A 21605-nucleotide genomic window follows, 5' to 3' on the forward strand; every position below is an offset into this window, starting at 1 on the left:
GGTAAAGGCACTTACATCATCTAGAGAAGGAGTCGACGAACTCCCGGTCAGAAGGTTTGATCCTTCGGCATGATCAACCCTCGCCCTCTTCGGCGAAGGGGCACGGGGGCTGCCGGGAGGAGTCAGGTTCCCTATATCCCGCCGAGGAGGTGAGATTTCTTCGTTAGCAGGGCGAGTCTCGGAAAGCACCAAGGTATGTGATGTGCTCGTGGGAGCAATCACATTAACAATGGGGTCTTCTTCTTCGTCGCCACTACGCATCAACGACAGTATGAGAATACACAGAAAAAGCAATATAGCAAAAATACAAAAGGCGTCATGAACTTACGAGCTAACAAGAGCATTGTTGTAAGGGTTGAAGGCTTTCCCCTCTTCTTCGGGTGATGTCTCTCCGACAGGAGATTTACCCGCTTTGGAGCAAACATGATGTGGACGAGTATGGCGACCTGCTTGCGGAAGGTCGTTGTAGAGGAGTTTGGGGTGACTAAGGGAAGTAGAAGGGAAGCTAAGGATACCTGGTGGTGGAACGATGAGGTCTAGAAGGTTATTAGGTTGAAAAAGGACTATTTCAGATGCCTATATCTGGACAGGAGTGCAGCTAACATGGAGAAGTACAAGGTGGCGAAGAAGGCTGCAAAGCGGGCGGTGAGTGAAGCAAGGGGTCGGGCGTATGAGGACCTCTACCAACGTTTAAACACGAAGGAAGGCGAAAGGGACATCTATAAGATGGCCAAGTTTAGGGAGAGAAAGACGAGGGATATCAACGAAGTCAAATGCATCAAGGACGGAGATGATCAACTTCTTGTGAAGGATGAGGAGATCAAGCGTAGATGGCGGGAGTACTTTGACAACCTTTACAATGGAGAGGCTGAGATCTCTACCATTGAGCTAGACGACTCCTTTGATGATACCAGCATGTGCTTTGTGCGACGTATCCAGGAGTCTGAGGTTAAGGAGGCGTTAAGGAGGATGAAAGGCGGCAAGGCGATGGGTCCTGATGGTATCCCCATCGAGGCGTGGAGAGGCCTTGGAGACGTAGCGATAGTATGGCTAACTAAGCTTTTCAACCTCATTTTTCGGTCAAACAAGATGCCCGAAGAATGGAGGCGGAGTATTTTAGTACCAATCTTCAAGAACAAGGGGGATGTTCAAAGTTGTACTAATTACCGTGGAATCAAGCTGATCAGCCATACTATGAAGCTATGGGAGAGAGTCATTGAGCACCGCTTAAGAAGGTTGACAAGCGTGACCAAAAACCAATTTGGTTTCATGCCTGGGAGGTCTACCATGGAAGCCATCTTCTTGGTACGACAGCTGATGGAGAGATACAGGGAGCAAAAGAAGGACCTTCATATGGTGTTTATTGATTTAGAGAAGGCCTATGATAAGATACCTCGGAATGTCATGTGGTGGGCCTTGGAGAAACACAAAGTCCCAATAAAGTACATTACCCTCATCAAGGATATGTATGATAATGTTGTGACAAGTGTTCGAACAAGCGATGGCGACACTGATGACTTTCCAATTAGAATAGGGCTACACCAAGGGTCAGCTTTGAGCCCTTATCTTTTTGATTTGGTGATGGATGAGGTCACAAGGGATATACAAGGAGACATCCCATGGTGTATGCTCTTTGCGGACGATGTGGTGCTAGTCGATGATAGCCTAACGGGGGTTAATAGAAAGTTAGAGTTGTGGAGGCGAACTCTCGAATCGAAAGGTTTTAGGCTTAGTAGAACTAAAACTGAATACATGAGGTGCAGTTTCAGTTCTACTAGGCACGAGGAGGGAGAGGTTAGCCTTGATGGGCAGGTGGTACCGGAGAGAGACACTTTTCGATATTTGGGGTCCATGTTGCATAAGGATGGCGATATCGATGGAGATGTGGGCCACCGAATCAAGGCTGGTTGGATGAAGTGGCGCCAAGCTTCTGGCGTACTCTGTGACAAGAGGGTGCCACAAAAGCTAAAAGGCAGATTTTATAGGACAGCTATCCGACCTGCGATGTTGTATGGCGCTGAGTGTTGGCCAACGAAGAGACGACATATCCAATAGTTAAGTGTAGCAGAGATGCACATGTTGAGATGGATATGTGGCCACACAAGAAAGGATCGGGTATGAAACGACGATATACGGGAGAGAGTTGGGGTAGCACCGATTGAAGAGAAGCTGGTCCAACATCGTCTCAGATGGTTTGGCATATCCAACGGAGGCCTCCGGAAGCGCCGGTGCATAGCGGACGGATAAAGCGTGATGAGAATGTTAAGAGGGGTCGTGGTAGACCAAACTTGACATGGGAGGAGTCCGTTAAGAGAGACCTGAAGGTTTGGAATATCGACAAAGTTTTAGCCATGGATAGGGGATCGTGGAAGTTAGCTATCCACGTTTCGGAACCATGACTTTGCTTCGAGATCTTATGGGTTTCAACTCTAGCCTACCCCAACTTGTTTGGGACTGAAAGGCTTGGTTGTTGTTGTTGTTGTTGTGGAGGTGCCAGAGTCTGCGATCTCATCCCTTTTCCTCTTGTTATTCGGGGAAGCAGCAGAAGGAAGAGAACACGTCGACTCGGAAGCTTCAGATTCGATTTCTCTTTCAGAGGAAGCCGTGGATTTGTGAGAACCCGCAACTTCACTCTAAGGGCGAGAAGTACCCTGGTTGTTGTCGGTAATGACGGTCCGTTCCTCGACTTCCCCACCTTCAGGTAAGGGAGGAAGAGAAGATAGGACTTGGTGTTTCTACAAGATACAAAAATATGTCGATGATAAGTTACACTAATGAGTTCAGCAAAAAATAGTAGTCGACAATGTTAAACTTCGGGAAGACAAAAATAGTTCACCTTGGGGAGGGCGTTGGCGCCGCTATACGGCTCCACGCGACATGAAGTTGGAACGGCATCCTTTTTGCTCAACGAAGAAATTCTTCGGACAAGCCTTTCCAGGTCTTTTACCGAAAGATCCTTCGAGATGCAGTCCACGTCCTTGTCGCCAGCATACATCCAGAGAAGGTTCTTGCAAGCCTGCAGAGGCTGCACCCTGATCCTAAGGAAATACGCTGTAATTTGGATACCCAACAGCTTTTTGCCGCGGGTATTATGGAGTTTGTGGATACGGGTCATCAGCGCTTCTGTCGCCGTTTTCTCTTCTTTGGTGGCCTCTGCGTCCCAGGATCGGCGGCGAAGAATTTTGACGCTACCGTCAAAGGGAGCGATGTTATATTCCAGCGAGTCGGGACATTCCTCACGGACGTACAACCATCTTTTGCGCCACCCTTGGACAGAGTTGGGAAATTTGACGTCAAAATATTCGACATCAGGGCGAACGCAAATAACAACACCGCCTATGTTGTACGCGATGTTGTGGGAGCCATTGCGGTGGAGGCAGAAGATGCGCTTCCACAAATCCCAATTAGGTTGGACTCTGAGGAAGCACTAGCAAAGTGTGATAAAAATAGAAACGTGGAGGATGGAATTGGGAGTCAGCTGATGAAGCTACAACCCATACACGAAAAGCAAACCACGAAGAAAATCGTGGATGGGAGCGGAGAGGCCGCGAATAAGATGGTCAATGAAGCTAACCCGATATTCCATAGGGGGCGTCGGGTAGCTCTCCTCGCTGGGGAAGCGCAGCGCGTCCTTCTTCTTCGTTAGGCCAAGCTTCTTCATCAGGTTGACATCCTGGTTCGGGATCTTGGATCTCTCCCACTCCGAAATTCCCAGATCTTGCGGCACCATGCTTGCATCAGGAGTGCTGTGCCTGGTGAGCCTTGTCCGCGGTGGCATCAACAATGGTGTTGGAGGACGTAGGGCAATGTGTGAGCGCTGGAGCTTTGTGGTTGCAAGGGAGATTTTGACAGAGAAGATGTGAGCACAACGCAACGAAGGGGATTGAAGGAGGAAGAAGATGAGTATTTATAGCAAATCAGGCGAAGCGCCGTACCGTTGGATGCTATGAGAATGGACTTGATTTTTTACACGTGGCTCAAGGGGTAAAAGGGTATTTTTATTGTGAAGGAACTGGACATGCGTTACAGTGCGCGTGCCAGAAAAAGTGCCGCTGACTTTGGGTCCACAGGTCAGTGACAGGACAGAACTCGCGTTTTCCCGATACAGTCATCGTGGCTATCATCTGCACTGATGTCACTTTACAACGGACAAATCTTGGTTGCGGTATATTGATGACCCACAAGTATAGGGGGTGTATCGTAGTATTTTCGATAAGTAAGAATGTCGATCCCAACGAGGAGCAGAAGGTGTTGACAAGCAGCTTCGATGAAGGATTCACTGTAAATGCTCACAAACAAGTATTCAGGGGGTTTTGATGTAGCAGATGAATAAAGTACGAGTAAGTAAAGTGCGAGAGTAACAATTGCAGCGAGTGGCCCAATCCTTTTTAGCACAAAGGACAAGCCGGTTTGTTTACTTATAATGACCAAACGTTCTCGAGGACACACGGGATTTTAGTCTAGTGCTTTCGCTACATACGGCTAATTAATCTTCATTGTTTTGATAAGTGTTGTGTGGGTGAACCTATGCTAATGTACCACCCTTCCTAGGACTAATACATACTTGTGATTATACCCCTTGCAAGCATCCGCAACTACAAGAAAGTAATTAAGATAAATCTAACCACAGCCTTAAACTCTGAGATCCTGCTATCCCTCCTGCATTGATATACCAACGGGGGTTCAGGTTTCTGTCACTCCGGCAACCCCGCAATTGGCAAACGAGTACAAGATGCACTCCCCTAGGCCCATAAAGGTGAAGTCTCATGTAGTCGACGTTCACATGACACCACTAAAAGAATAACACCACAACTTAAATATCATAACATTGAATATTACTCAACCATACTTCACTACTAACATTTAGACTTCACCCATGTCCTCGAGAACTAAACGAACTACTCACGAGCCATCATATGGAACATGATCAGAGGTGATATGATGGTGAATAACAATCTGAACATAAACCTTGGTACAACGGTTTCACTCAATAGCATCAATAACAAGTAGAAATCAACACCGGGAGAGTTTCCCCTATCAAACAATCAAGATCCAACCCGAATTGTTACAGCGGTGACGATGTGCAGTGGTGGAGATGGCGGTGATGATGATTTAGATGATGACGATGGTGATGGAGATGATGTCCAGTTCGATGACGGTGACGATGGCGTCGATTTCCCCCTCTGGGAGGGAATTTCCCCGGCGGATCTCAGCCTGCCGGAGAGCTCTTTTCTCTCTGGTGTTCTCCACCCCGCAGAGGTGGCTGTGACTCTTCGCGACTAACTCCCTGGAGCTTAGGTTTTCGGGACGAAGAAATACGCGAAGGAGAGGAGGCCAGAGGGGGTTGTGGGCCCCCTCCTCACAAGGCGGTGCGGCCAGGGCAGGGCCCGCGCCGGCCTATGAGGGGGGGCCCATGGTGGCCCTCCTCGGCTCCTCCTTCTGGCTCCCTTCGTCTTCTGGAAAAATAGGATTTTTCATATAAATTTCGCCAATTGTTGGTCTTCCGAAATATTGCATTTTGACGGCGCCTTTTCCAGCAGAATCTTGACTCCGGTGCGCGATCCTCCAATAATCATGAAACATGCAAAATAGATGAAATAACATAAGTATCATCTCCAAATATGAAATATATCAATGAATAACAGCAAATTATGATATAAAATAGTGATGCAAATTGGACGTATCAACTCCCCCCAAGCTTAGACTTCGCTTGTCCCCAAGCGAAACTGAACTCGTTAAACAGGACCACATGTTTATGGAGTGAAGAGTCGATAAATAAAATATGGACAAGAAGCATCATATTCATTCACACAATACATTCTAGTAAACAACTTCCTCATATAATTCAACCTGAAACAAGTATAAGGTAATCACAAATAAAAGTGCATAAGAAATCATAATTGGTGATGGCAAACTTCGTTCTTGGTCAGAGAACAATTAACAGGTTATACTTATCTATCGAGCAGTGCTCTCATGTTAAAGTTTATATGGCACAACTTGCATACTCAATCATAATAATCTCCTCATAATCATTGATAACTTTCAAAGCTATATTCATTCAGATAAAACTTGTACTAAATAAGGAAGAGTAAAAGACATGATGAAGTAAATCACAGTATAATGGTTTCATCACAACAACTCAAATGCTTGCTTGAGATGGAGGGAAATAGGTTTACTGACTCAACATAAAGTAAAAGACAGGCCCTTCGCAGAGGGAAGCAGGGATTAAATCATGTGCTAGAGCTTTTTCAGTTTTGAAATCATATAAAGAGAGTAAAAGTAATATTTTGAGAGGTGTTTGTTGTTGTCAACGACTGGTAGCGGGTACTCTAACCCCCTTGCCAGACAAACTCTCGAAGAGCGGCTCCCATAAAGTTTAATTTTAGGTTGGCACTCCTCCCAACCTTTGCTTTCACAAACCATGGCTAACCGAATCCTCGGGTGCCTGTCAATAATCTCATACCATGAAGGAGTGCCTTTTATTTTAGTTTTATTTAGGTGACACTCCTCCCCTCCTTTGCTTTCTCAAGCCATGGCTAACCGAATCCTCGGGTGCCTTCCAATCAATCACATACCATGGAGGAGTGTCTATGTATGGACATCTTTGATCTGCAGCTCTCCATCAACGAGCAGCAACTCCTTGGGTGCATCTTCAGCTCGTTCATGTACAAGTTGACGACGTCCTCGCAAAAGCTGTCCTTCGGAGTTTCGGACGAAGACATGATGGCTCTAGATCCGAAGCAAATCCTGGCAGAAACAGCTCGAAACAAAACACATCGAGAAAACGATATACGGACCTCCAGGGGTCCGGGGAATTATATAGCAGGAATTTTCACGGTAAAAGGAAAGTACCAGATCAAACCAGAGTCGGAAAGAGGTGACGAGGCGGCCAGCTCATAGGGCGGCGCGGCCAGGCTGGGCCCGCGCCGGCCTATGGGGGCACGCCCTCGTGCGTCTCCTCCACTCCGTTTCGATCTCGTAATTTTTCATATTTTCCAAAAACAGGAAAAACATTGTTCGGAAAGTAAATCGCGAACTTTTTATTACCAGTACTGTTACCTATTCAAAGTCGAGTTCTGGTGGACTATCAATTTGACCTTTGATGAAAGCCTTCGGTGTTTCCACTCGAATAACATCAACATCTACATTATAAGAATCACCTGAGATATAATGCTTGAGTCTTTGTCCATTCACCACTTGTGTGGCATTGCCTTGGAGAGAGCTAATTTTAATTGCTCCTGAACGATACACCTCCTCAACAACATATGGTCCTTCCCATTTCGAGAGTAATTTCCCTGCAAAGAATCTGAGACGAGACCGATACAATAGGACTTTATCCCCAATATTAAATTCTCTTTTGATAATCCTTCTATCATGCCATTTCTTAACTTTCTCTTTAAAGAGTTTAGCATTTTCATAAGCTTCACTTCTCCATTCATCTAGAGAACTCAATTGTAGCAACCTCTTCTTACCGGCTAGTTTAGGATCTTTATTTAATTCTCTTACAGCCCAATAAGCTTTGTGCTCTAGTTCTAAAGGTAAATGACAAGCTTTTCCATAAACCATTTTATAAGGTGACATACCCATGGGATTTTTATAAGCAGTTCTATAAGCCCGTAGCGCTTCCTTCAATTTGCTAGCCCAATTCTTTCTAGTTTTATTAACAGTCTTTTGCAAGATAGATTTAATCTCTCTATTTGATAATTCTACTTGCCCACTAGTTTGAGGATGATAAGCGAAAGCAATTCTATGATTAATACCATATTTAGCAAGAGTTTTTCTAAAACCACCATGAATAAAATGAGAACCTCCATCAGTCATAATATATCTAGGAACTCCAAATCTAGGAAAAATAATATCTAAAAGCATTCTTAAAGAGGTCTCACCATCAGCACTTTTTGTAGGTATGGCTTCCACCCATTTAGTAACATAATCAACAACAACAAGTATATGAGTGTTACCTTCTGAAGAGGGAAAAGGTCCCATGAAGTCAAATCCCCAACAATCAAATGGTTCAATAACAAGAGTATAATTCATAGGCATTTCATTGCGTCTGGAGATATTACCAACCCTTTGACATTCATCGCAAGATAAACTAAACTTCCTTGCATCTTTGAAGAGAGTTGGCCAATAAAAACCTGATTGTAGAACCTTTTGCGCGGTTCTATCTCCGGCGTGATGTCCTCCATAAGCACTACCATGACATTTACTCAATATCTCTTGATGTTCATATTCGGGAACACATCTTCGCAGAATACCATCCACTCCTTCTTTATATAAGTGTGGGTCATCCCAAAAATAGTGCCTCAAGTCATAAAAGAATTTCCTCCTTTGCTGGGCTGAAAAGGTTGGAGGCAAGTACTTGGAAACAATAAAGTTAGCATAATCAGCATACCAAGGGCTATCTCGCGAGCTCACCTTTATTACATCCAATTGTTCATTTGAAAAACTATCATTAACGGGAACAAGATCATAAGCAATATTTTCCAATCTAGACAAGTTATCAGCAACAGGATTATCGGCACCTTTCCTATCTACAATATTTAAATCAAATTCTTGCAGCAGAAGTACCCATCTAATAAGCCTTGGCTTAGCATCTTTCTTTTGCATAAGGTATCTGATTGCAGCATGATCAGTATGTATAGTAACTTTTGAATCAACAATATAAGATCTAAACTTATCACAAGCAAAGACTACAGCTAACAATTCTTTTTCAGTAGTAGCATAATTTCTTTGAGCAGCATCAAGAGTTTTACTAGCATAGTGAATAACATTCAATTTTTTATCTACTCGCTGTCCAAGAACAGCGCCTACAGCAAAATCACTAGCATCACACATAATTTAAAATGGTAAGTTCCAATCAGGAGGTTCAACTATAGGAGTAGTTGTTAAGGCTTTCTTTAGAGTTTCAGAAGCTTCCTTACAATCATCGTCAAAAACAAAAGGTACATCTTTTTGAAGAAGATTAGTAAGAGGCTTTGAAATCTGGGAGAAGTCTTTAATAAATCTCCTGTAAAACCCAGCATGACCAAGAACACTACGAATACCTTTAACATCCCTAGGATAGGGCATCTTCTCAATTGCTTCAACTTTAGCTCTATCAACTTCAATACCTCTCTCGGAAATTTTATGTCCCAATACAATTCCTTCATTAACCATAAAGTGGCATTTCTCCCAATTAAGAACAAGGTTAGTTTCTTCACATCTCTGTAAAACTTTATCAAGGTTCCGCAAGCAATTATCAAAAGAATTCCCATAGACGGAAAAATCGTCCATGAATACCTCTACAATACTCTCGCAAAAACCATGAAAAATAGCAGACATGCATCTTTGAAAAGTAGCAGGAGCATTACATAAACCAAAAGGCATACGTCTATAAGCATAAGTTCCATAGGGACAAGTGAAAGTGGTTTTCTCTTGATCCTTAGTTTTAACAGCAATTTGTGAAAACCCAGAATAACCATCAAGAAAGCAAAAATGAGTATTTTTAGATAACCTTTCTAACATTTGATCAATAAAAGGCAAAGGGTAATGATCTTTCTTAGTAACTTTATTAACTTTTCGATAATCAATGCACATTCTATACCCTATAACTACACTTTGAGGTATGAGCTCATCATTATCATTAGGCACAACAGTCATTCCTCCTTTCTTAGGAACACAATGCACAGGACTAACCCATCTACTATCAGCAATAGGATATATAATACCAGCTTCAAGGAGTCTTAATACCTCATTTCTTACCACATCCTTCATCTTAGGAATTAGGCAATGACTGATGTTCAACAACAGGCTTCGCATCATCTTCCATATTAATGGCATGTTGGCAAATAGAAGGAGAAATCCCCTTCAAGTCATCAAGAGTGTAGCCAATAGCACCTCGGTGTTTCTTCAATATTTCCAATAACCTTTCTTCTTCAAACTCTGAAAGCTTAGAACTAATAATAACAGGATATATTTTCTTATCATCAATATGAGCATATTTAAGATTATCAGGCAATGGTTTCAAATCAAAGACAGGATCTTCCTTTGGTGGTGGTGTTGTACCCAGATCTTCTACCGGTAAATCATGCTTAAGAATAGGTTGACGAAGGAAAATTTCATCAAGCTCATTTCTTTCTTCCCTAAAAACTTCACTCTCACTATTCTCCAAATGTTGCTGCAAAGGATTATTAGGAGCAAGAGCAATAGATGCACACTTTTCAACTCTAAAATCATTATTAGGCGAATCAGCTTTATAAGGAGTTTTGGCAAATTTAGAGAAGTTAAACTCATAAGATTCACCAGCAAATTTAGTCAAAATTTCTCTTTCTTGCAATCTATAACAGCTCCACAAGTATTTAGAAAAGGTCTACCAAAAATAATAGGACAATACTTACTAGCAGCAGAACCAAGTACCAAAAAGTCAGCAGGATATTTAATCTTACCACATAGAACTTCCACATCTCGAACAATACCAATTGGAGAGATAGTTTCTCTATTAGCCAGCCGAATAACCACATCAATATCTTCAAGTTCACAAGAACCAATTTCGTGCATAATCTCCGTGTAAAGCTCATAAGGAATAGCACTAATACTTGCACCAATATCACATAAACCATAATAACAATGATCACCAATTCTAACGGATAACATAGGAACACTAGCTTTCTTGTACTTATTAGGATGTGAAACAATATTAGAAGCATCTTCACAGAAAATAATATGACCATCCTCCACATTTTCAGTCACAAGATCTTTAACTATTGCAACAGCAGGTTCAACTTTTATTTGTTCTTCAGGTTCTATAGGTTTCTTTTCACTTTTATTAACTGCACTATTTATAACAGAGTACTCCTTCATTTTAGCAGGGAAAGGAGTTTTTTCAATATAAGCTTCAGGAATAACATGATCAACAGTTTCAACTACAACACATTTATTTATAGATGAATTAATTTTATCTTTATACGGTTCATGATACTTATCAAAGTTCTTCTTGGGCAATTCATAATGAGAGGCAAAAGCTTTATAAAGATTTGCAGCAACTTGAGAATCAAGACCATAAGTAGCACTCATATTACGAAATTTATCAGTATCCATAAAAGCTTCAATGCATTTATAATCATAATTTATACCTGATTCTCTATCTTTGTCGTTCTCCCATCCTTCAGTATTCTCCTGTATCCGATTAAGAAGGTCCCTTTTAAACTCTTCTTTGTTGCGTGTGAATGATCTAGAACAAGAAGTATCCAGCAAGGTCTTGTCTTGAAAAGAAAGTCTTGCATAGAAATTATCAATAATAATATTACCAGGAAGCTCATGAATGGGGCATTTGAGCATTAAAGACTTCAATCTCCCCCATGCTTGGGAAATACTCTCTCCATCATGAGGCCAAAAGTTATATATGCGGTTCCGATCTTTGTGAATTTCACTTGGAGGATAGAACTTAGAATAAAACCGGGGCACAATATCATTCCATTCAAGAGAATCCCCATCATTCAGTAATTTATACCAATGCGCCGCTTTACCAGACAGCGATATAGAGAATAGCTTCTTCCTCACTTCATCCATAGCAATACCTGCACACTTGAATAAACCGCATAATTCATGTAAGAACAGTAAATGATCTCCAGGGTGGACACTTCCATCCCCTGTATAACGGTTATCCACTACACGCTCAATAATTTTCATAGGTATTTTGTATGGTATTTCTTCCTCACCTGGCGCCTCATCCACTACCTTTGCAGTAGTAGTAGATTTCCCAAATAAAAATATAAGAGAAGATCTCTCCATAATGAATTATAGCAGCAGGCAGAAATAAAATCAGCACAAACAGTAAAAGTTTCCCTTACCAATTCCACTTACTAATAGCGCTTCACTCCCCGGCAACGGCGCCAGAAAATAGTCTTGATGACCCACAAGTATAGGGGGTGTATTGTAGTATTTTCGATAAGTAAGAATGTCGATCCCAACGAGGAGCATAAGGTGTTGACAAGCAGCTTCGATGAAGGATTCACTGTAAATGCTCACAGACAAGTATTCAGGGGGTTTTGATGTAGCAGATGAATAAAGTACGAGTAAGTAAAGTGCGAGAGTAACAATTGCAGCGAGTGGCCCAATCCTTTTTAGCACAAAGGACAAGCCGGTTTGTTTACTTATAATGACCAAACGTTCTCGAGGACACACGGTATTTTAGTCTAGTGCTTTCGCTACATACGGCTAATTAATCTTCATTGTTTTGATAAGTGTTGTGTGGGTGAACCTATGCTAATGTACCGCCCTTCCTAGGACTAATACATACTTGTGATTATACCCCTTGCAAGCATCCGCAACTACAAGAAAGTAATTAAGATAAATCTAACCACAGCCTTAAACTCTGAGATCCTGCTATCCCTCCTGCATCGATATACCAACGGGGGTTCAGGTTTCTGTCACTTTGGCAACCCCGCAATTGGCAAACGAGTACAAGATGCACTCCCCTAGGCCCATAAAGGTGAAGTGTCATGTAGTCGACGTTCACATGACACCACTAGAAGAATAACACCACAACTTAAATATCATAACATTGAATATTACTCAACCATACTTCACTACTAACATTTAGACTTCACCCATGTCCTCAAGAACTAAACGAACTACTCACGAGACATCATATGGAACATGATCAGAGGTGATATGATGGTGAATAACAATCTGAACATAAACCTTGGTTCAACGGTTTCACTCAATAGCATCAATAACAAGTAGAAATCAACACCGGGAGAGTTTTCCCTATCAAACAATCAAGATCCAACCCGAATTGTTACAGCGGTGACGATGTGCAGCGGTGGAGACGGTGGTGATGATGATGTAGATGATGACGATGGTGATGGAGATGATGTCCAGCTCGATGACGGTGACGATGGCGTCGATTTCCCCCTCTGGGAGGGAATTTCCCCGGCGGATCTCAGCCTGCCGGAGAGCTCTTTTCTCTCTGGTGTTCTCCGCCCCGCAGAGGCGGCTGTGACTCTTCGCGACTAACTCCCTGGAGCTTAGGTTTTCGGGACGAAGAAATACGCGAAGGAGAGGAGGCCAGAGGGGGCTGTGGGCCCCCTCCTCACAAGGCGGCGCGGCCAGGGCAGGGCCCGTGCCGGCCTATGAGGGGGGCCCATGGTGGCCCTCCTCGGCTCCTCCTTCTGGCTCCCTTCGTCTTCTGGAAAAATAGGATTTTTCATATAAATTTCGCCAATTGTTGGTCTTCCGAAATATTGCATTCTGACGGCGCCTTTTCCAGCAGAATCCTGACTCCGGTGCGCGATCCTCCAATAATCATGAAACATGCAAAATAGATGAAATAACATAAGTATCATCTCCAAATATGAAATATATCAATGAATAACAGCAAATTATGATATAAAATAGTGATGCAAATTAGACGTATCATATATGAAGATTGGCGACAGCAATGGAGTAGTGGTAATCGCGAGAGCTTTTTACCAAACACAAGTTTTTGTTCAAATGCTCGGGGGCTACTTCATAAAGAGTTTTATCAAGAATATCGACAAAGGAAATTTCCAATAGCATACAAAAAAAGACGAGAGCCTATGATCAAATACAAGCATTTGTTCATATGCTCGGAGGCTACTCTTATCAGAAGCATTGTTTATACTTCTGATAAGAGATAAACATGGACGATAAAATATAGTGTTCTTCAGTAATACAAGTTGAGCCTACAACCAAGTATAAATACTCGACTGTAGCCTCGGGGGCTACTCCCATCGGGAGCGCTGATCGCGCACCCGATAAAGGTGGAAGAATTCGAGAAGAGAACAATATAGCGACAAAGATGTTAAAACTGTGAGCCTACAACCAAGTACAAGCACTTGGTTGTAGCCTCGGGGGCTACTCCCATCGGGAACACTGTTCGCGTGCCCGATGAAAATATAAAGAGTGCGATGAGCATATTTCGAGTTATACAAATAACTCTTCATATACTCCCATCGGAAAGTCAAGATAAAAATATACAAGTCATCCGATGACTCGAATAAATGTGCTATTCCAGCAGCCGAAAAAGTACTCGACAATATATTCTCAGAGTGCCTCAATCGCAAATTATTCTCTGAATGCCGCAATATTTTGCGAAGGTAAGTCCCCGATATCTGTCTTGTGCGGCGTAGCATCGTCTCTGACGGCGTTTTGCTATTTTTTTCCGTATCAACAGATGCGAAGAAAAATCCTAACGGACGCGTTAGGTACCCGATAAAACATGACTGGAATTCGACATCTGGTAAGACCTTAAGCGGCGCATGTCAAATTACACCAGTATTCCGAGATCATGTCCGAGGACGTGATCTTGAAGTAGGTTTTGGTGGATTGCCGCAAGAGCAGTTAACTAGTACCTGATCCGTCAGATGAACTAGCCCCAATTACCGATATCCCTGTGCAATATATGATTAATTTATTAAAAGTATGTGTTGACTCGAAGAAGTTGGGTTGTAATTATAAAGTTGGAGATTTTCCCTGATTCTCCGATTCAAGCAAAATCTCGGGGGCTACTGACATAGGCATCCCCAATGGGCCTGCCGAAGAAGGTACCCGGGGTTTTACTGGAGGCCCACGATCCGAAGATTATGAAGTTCGGAAGCCCAGTTAGGAGAGAGTTTGGAATGATAGAATTGTATTAGGAATCTTGACTTGTAATTACTACGGGACGGACTCGGATTGTCTCCCGAACTCTGTAACTTGTGTAATACGAAAACCCTCGGCTCCGCCTACTATATAAGCGGGAGTCGGAGGGCAAAGAGAGAATCGAATCATTGCCAACACAACCCTAGTTTTCATAAACAGTCGAGTACTTTTCCGGCTGAAACCCTCGAGATCTACTTGCCCTCTACTTCCAACGAAACCCTAGTCTACAACTTGTAGGCATTGACAAGTTGATACCTTGTCACCGAGCAATAGGAATACAGGAATAGTACGGTTGGAATCAAGGGACTCAAAGAAGGTACTGCCCTTGTATAGAATAATAGGAGCTAATATAGATTGCAAAGATGGCCTTAAATTTATGCATTGTTGTTTGGAGCAAATTTTCTTACAATGGCTCTAGGGTCTTGCATGCATAATTTGGTATTAGAATGTGCAACTATTTATTACAAAAAAATAATAACAATCTGACGCAATGTTGGTGCAAACAAAACTTCCACGCTAGGAGATCCTGAATGGCTGAATCTGCAGATAACAGCTGTCCCGAGCACAACCTAGATCTAGTGGAGAAGGATTAGGAACGGAAGCGAATAAATATATCCAAGTAAGCTGAGAATAGGAGGATCATGGGAGACATACCACGCTTAGGTCGAAGGAAATTTGTGTCCGCGGGTAACCTCTATCGTAGGTATTCTCTATATACAGTCGCACGCATCATCGTCGGTATCAGCACTAGCGGACGACCAGACAAGCAGAAGGGGGCCGCTAGTCTCAAGACGTCACGTCCAGGGTGGATCATATGAGCCTTTTGGCGGCGGAAAGAGGGGAAAGGGTGGGCAGGATCTACTCCTACTCAGGGCGGCGCACGGAGGGGAGATGGGTAGGCGACCTTCCCCTTGCAGATCGAGAGGGACGAGAGAAAGGGAGGGAACGAAAGGGGGATGCGGCGTCACATTTGATAGAGAGGCAGGGAGGGATAGGAGTAGAAAGCAGACGATGGGACGCCGCCGCGACCTAGTGTTCGTACAGAGGCGGCGCCGGGAAAAGCTAAGAGCCACGGCGTCGCCGGCTCCGGCGAGCTGGACGGCGATGCTCCAGCTCTGGCCCTCTCTTCTTTCTCACTTGCGATGACGGATGGATCAGGCCGAGTTGAGATGATAACGCAGAAAAAAAGGTGTAGGCGGTGGCGGCCCCACACCACACGGGTGATGCGCGCACCGTCAAAATTCTGAGAAGCCGGGGATCGCAACAGCCATACTTGTTGTATCTACTACGTAATTCTTTTGAATCAAAAGAGGCCTTAAATGCCACGTTATGAGATAATTTGGCCAATGCATGTGCCACTTGTCATTGATGAGCTTGACATGGAGATGTCCGGAAAACCTACCGAGTTAGAGCATCTCCACTCGTCTCCCCGACGAGGCCCCCGAACGACGTTTTTTCCATCCGGACGGCGTAATTCGGTCCAGTCGCGCCCTCGGTTCCTCGTTTTCGTCCGGATTTGGGCCTAAATTCATCCGCGATCCCACGCCATCCCCGGCCCCCCGGGGAGCGCTCGGGGAGTCCGGACGAAACGAAAGCGCGCGTGGCCCCAACTTGTCGGCGACAATGGATTGGGTTTGTATGGCAATACCCTCGTCTTCCCGATCTACGGCAATACCCTCGTCTTCCCGATCTACGGCAATACCCTCGTCTTCCCGATCTACGGCAATACCCTCGTCGAACGAAAGCTTTGAACTCTCAAGTGGTGCAACATAGATAGATTATATATATTTCGAATATAATTCGAATAAACATAAAAATTACATATAAAAACTTTAAAACAAACTTAAACTACTTCTTCTTCCTACATGGCCCCGCCTCATCGTCGTGGCGGCGACGCTTCCGGCTCGTCACCTCCTCGTCGGAGGAAGTTGAGTCCTCCTCCTCGTCAGTGTCCTCAGCCTCTTCGTCGTCCTCCTCCTGCTGCTCCTCCTCCTCTTCCTCGGCCTCTTCCTCGGCCTGCTCCTTGGCCTCTTCGTCCTCCTCCTCGTCGTCATCCCATGCGTCCTCCTCCTCGTCGTCATCCCATTCGTCCTCGCTGGCCAGCGGGGGGGAATCGTCGCTGCTGGACGATGCAGCTTTATCCCACCAATGGCGCCATCTAGGCGGCTTCCCCTCGCTGTCGGTGTCCGATGGCCAAGAGAGATCGCTCATGGTTGACGGAGGATGGTGAGGAGAGAACAGATGAATGGAGTCGGCCGTCGGAAACCGTATATGTAGGTCTCTCGACGAAGAGAGCGGCGGTTGCTCTTCCGCGGAGTTCGTGCTCCATTATGCGGTTCTCGCATCGAGGCCACTTCGACCGTTCCCGACGAGTCGTTTGGGCTCTCCAGACCACTTCGCGATGGTTCAATGCGTCGAGGGCACTCCGACGATTTCCCTTCCCGGTGACTGCACCGTCGCTATGCACGCGGTGGGTGCGCGTCAGAAGGCGACCATGGGCTCGCGGCTGGGAAAATGGGCCTCCCCAGGCCACAAAATACATCCATCCGGCGCTAAATAACGCCGGATTTCGGCCTGGGGAGCCCCAACGGCTGGGGATGCTCTTAGGTTCGGAGTACAACAGTTATAAACATATGTGACAATGTTGACATATGAAAGTTATCAAACCACCTAAATAAAAGGAAGTCAAAAACAAGAACAATATGAAAAAAAGAGTAAACTAAGATTACAGTACATGGATCGCTGAAATCTATGCAGTTCTAACAAGAGCCAAGACTTTAGGTACATTTCAATCCCTCAAGTCTCTTTTACCGCCTCCGCCCAAGTCAACTTTGGTCGTCCTCTACCCCTTCTAGTCTCCTCCATATATTTCTTAGAATTCCATTGTTTTCTAAAGCTTCTGGAGGCCTCCGCTGGATATGCCCAAACCACCTTAGTCAGTGTTGGACAAGCTTCTCATCGATCGGTGCCACCCCAAGCCTATCACGAAGTATCTCGTTCCTAATCCAGTCATTTCTTGTATGGCCGCACATCCATCGTAGCATGTGCATCTCCGCAACACTCATTTGTTATATGTGTTGTATTTTAGTTGGCCAACATTCTGCCCCATATAGCATCGTCGGTCTAACTGTCATCCTATAGAACTTACCTTTTAGCTTTTGTGGGACCATCTTGTCACATAGGATACCAGATGCTTGCAGCCACTTCATACACCCTGCCTTGATCCTGTGGCAAACATCCTCGCCGATATCACCATTGCTTTGCAACATAGATCCTAATATCAGAAGGTGTCCCTCTTAGGCACTATATGTCCTTCTAATCTGAGATCTCTGCCTTCACCACTAACAACACTAAAGTTGCATCGCATGTACTCAGTCTTGGTCTTGCTAAGTCTAAACCCCTTCGACTCCAACATCTTCCTACATAGCTCTAACTTCCTATTCACGCTGGCCCTGGTTTCATCTACTAGCACCACACCATCAACAAAGAGCATCCACCAAGGAATATCTCCTTGTATATCCTTGGTCACCTCATCCATCACCAAGGAAAACATGTATGGGCTTAAGGCTGGCCCTTGATGTAGACATACCGTGAGTTGGGAAGGTATCAGTCTCACGATCACCTGCGAGAACACTAGTCACAACACGATCGTACATATCTCTGATGAGGGTAATGTACTTTGTTAGGACTTTGTGTTTCTCTAGCACCCACCACATGACCGTCTTTGGTATCTTGACATATGCCTACTCCAAGTCGATGAAGATCATATGTAGGTCCTTATTTTGCTCCCTATATCTCTCCATAAGTTGTCGAAGTAAGAAAATCGCCTATGTAGTTGACCTCCTGGGCATAAAACCGAATTGGTTTTTTACTTTTTAGTGACATTCGTCACTCTCCCCAAGCGATGCTCGATGATTCTCTCTCAAATTTCATAGTATGGCTCATAAGTTTAATCCCTCGATAGTTAGTACAACTTTGAATATCTCCTTTAGTCTTGAAGATATGCACTAATATGATTTTCCTCCACTCTTCGGGCATCTTGTTTGCCTGAAAAATGTGGTTGAATAGCTTAGCTATCCGTACTACTGCCACATCTCCAAGGCTTCTCCACACCTCAATTGGGACATCATCAAGGCCAAGGGCCTTTCCTCCTTTCATCCTTTTGAGGGCCTCTTTAACCTCGAGCTCATGGATCCTCTTCACGAAAGGTCTATTGGTGTCATCAAAGGGCCATCTAGCTTGGGCATAGTGTCCTCGTTCCCATCATTGATTAACCCATCAAAGTACTCACTCCATCTATTCTTGATCTCTTAATATTTCACTAGACGTCCATTAGCCTTGTCCTTGATGCACTTAACTTGGTTGAGGTCACTCGTCTTCCTCTCACGAATTTTCGCCATCTTGTAGATATCCTTCTCACCTTCCTTTGTGCCTAATATATCATATAGCTCATTATAGGCATGCCCCTTGCTCCACTCACAACTCGCCTTGCATTCTTCTTAGCCTCTTTGTACTTCACCATGTAGCTTGTGCTTCTATCATGGTGCCAACTCTTGTCACACTCCTTCTCCTTGATAGCCCTTTGGACATCCTCATTCCACCACCATGTGTCCTTAGCTTCTGGCTTCTTACCATTTGTCACTCCAAGCACCTCCCTAGCTACCTTTTGGATGCAATTACCCATCTTCACCCACATGCTATCCGCATCTCCCTCTTCGTCCCATGGTCCTTCCATGATCATCCTCTCCCGAAAGATATGTTGTGCTTCCCCTTTGAGCTTCCACCACTCTGTTCTTGTGATTTTGATGCATTTATCCCGCATCACACGAGCGTGAAAACGGAAGTCAGCTACCACAAGCTTATGTTGCGCCACAAAACACTCCCAAGGGATCACCTTGGAATCCAAACAAGCCGTCCAATCGCTTCTTCTAGTGAGGAAAAAGTCTATGTGGCTAGAGTGTTGGGCACTACTAAAGGTCACTAAGTGAGATTGCCTCTTCCTAAAGATGGTGTTAGCGACTAACAAGTTATAGGCTACCGCAAAGTCGAGGATGTCTTTATCCTCCGGGTTTGTGTCACCATACCTGAAGAATCCACGCACACCCTCAAACCCTGTGTTAGTTGTGCTCACATGGCCAATGAGATCTCCTCCAATGTAGAGCTTCTCATTTGCCAGTATACTTCTGACGACATCCTCCCACTCCTCCCAAAATTGTCTCTTACTGCTCATGTGATAAGGGGTTGCCCGATCTTCTCAGTAAGCGACGGAGGTGGTGATGAACACACGATGAACATAGCGGAGTGATAACCCACAAGTATAGGGGATCGCAACAGTCTTCGAGGGAAGTAAAACCCAAATTTATTGATTCGACACAAGGGGAGGTAAAGAATACTTATAAGCCTTAACAACTGAGTTGTCAATTCAGCTGCACCTGGAAAAGCACTAGTAACAGGGGTGATGTGAAAGCAGCAGTAATATGGAGCAATAGTATCAGTAACACAGAGGCAATGGCACCAGAAAATAGTTGATACTACTTCCAATGTCATATAGGAACGAGTATATGATGATGAGAGATGGACCGGGGTTCCCAGTGATCTACACTAGTGGTAACTCTCCAATAACGAGTGACAAGCGTTGGGTGAACAAATTACAGTTGGGCAATTGATAGGATTGAAATAGCATTAAGACAGAACATCAATTTATTAATCATGTAGGCATGTTTTCCATATATAGTCATACGTGCTCGCAATGAGAAACTTGCATAACATCTTTTGTCCTACCAGCCGGTGGCAGCCGGGCCTCAAGGGAATCTACTAGTAATTAAGGTACTCCTTTTAATAGAGCACCGGAGCAAAGCATTCACTAGTAGGAAAACGCTTATAGGTGGAGCTTAGTTCTGTGGCGCACCACAAAATATGCGGCACAGAAAGTTATTTTGTGGCGCACCAGGCACGGTGCGCCACAGAAATAGCTTAATTTTGTGGCCCACCATGGATCCATGCACCACAGAAATTTGGTGGGGCCAGCCCCAATCATTGGTTTCACTATTTCTGTGGCGCACAGGATCACGTGCGCCACAGAAATAAGACATTCTGTGGCGCACTGGTCCTGGTGCGCCACTGAATTAAGACTTTCTGTGGCGCACGTGGGATGGTGCGCCACAGAAACTACAAATTTCTGTGGCGCACATGAGTTCCATGCGCCACAGAACTTTTTTTGGCTCCCCACGCAACTCCACCACCCCCCCCCCCCCCGTGGATCGCCTTTTTTACCTCTTTAAAAAATTAAAAAAATAGATAAAACTTTCAAAAAATAAATTCCTTCAAGATGCCCATGTATTATGTCATCTTTTACCACTGAGAATTAACAAACAATAATTTCAATTTTTTTTGCAAAATTGTGTGGGAAAATCATCAAACTGGATTTCTGGTTGCATACGAACTCGAAAAACAACGCATAATATATCAAAATGTTCCCATGTCTCTTCGGGGTTCGTTGTCAACACCCGGATTTTTAAGTCCGAATGCCTATTATGTCATACATCGCAATCCCAGGAATATTGTTGTTGCGAGGCATAATAGTTAAGTATCACAGTCATCATTCATTACAAACCATAATGTCTTACAAATTGGAATCACATGATCCATATTACACGAATAGTTGATCTATTGATCAACGAACAAACACAAGTTTATAGCGGAAGCATAAAGATAAATGGACTCTCTAGTCCACAGGCCAACGCTTGACGTCGGGAACTCCTAGTTGTGGTAGACGTCCTGCTGGTCGTCATCCTCGTACTGCTGCTCGGCTTCATAGTCTGGCCATTTGAATAGCCAGGGACAAAGCCGTGAGTACTTTAAGTACTCAAAATCTAATACTAATGTAAGTACTAACATTGTGATTGAGAGGGTTCTAAGCTCTAAGGTTATTTGCATAAAGCCAATTTTAGTTTAGAAAC

The sequence above is a fragment of the Lolium perenne genome, chromosome 7 (assembly GCF_019359855.2).
Source record: "Lolium perenne isolate Kyuss_39 chromosome 7, Kyuss_2.0, whole genome shotgun sequence".
In the NCBI taxonomy this organism is placed as follows: Eukaryota; Viridiplantae; Streptophyta; class Magnoliopsida; order Poales; family Poaceae; genus Lolium; species Lolium perenne.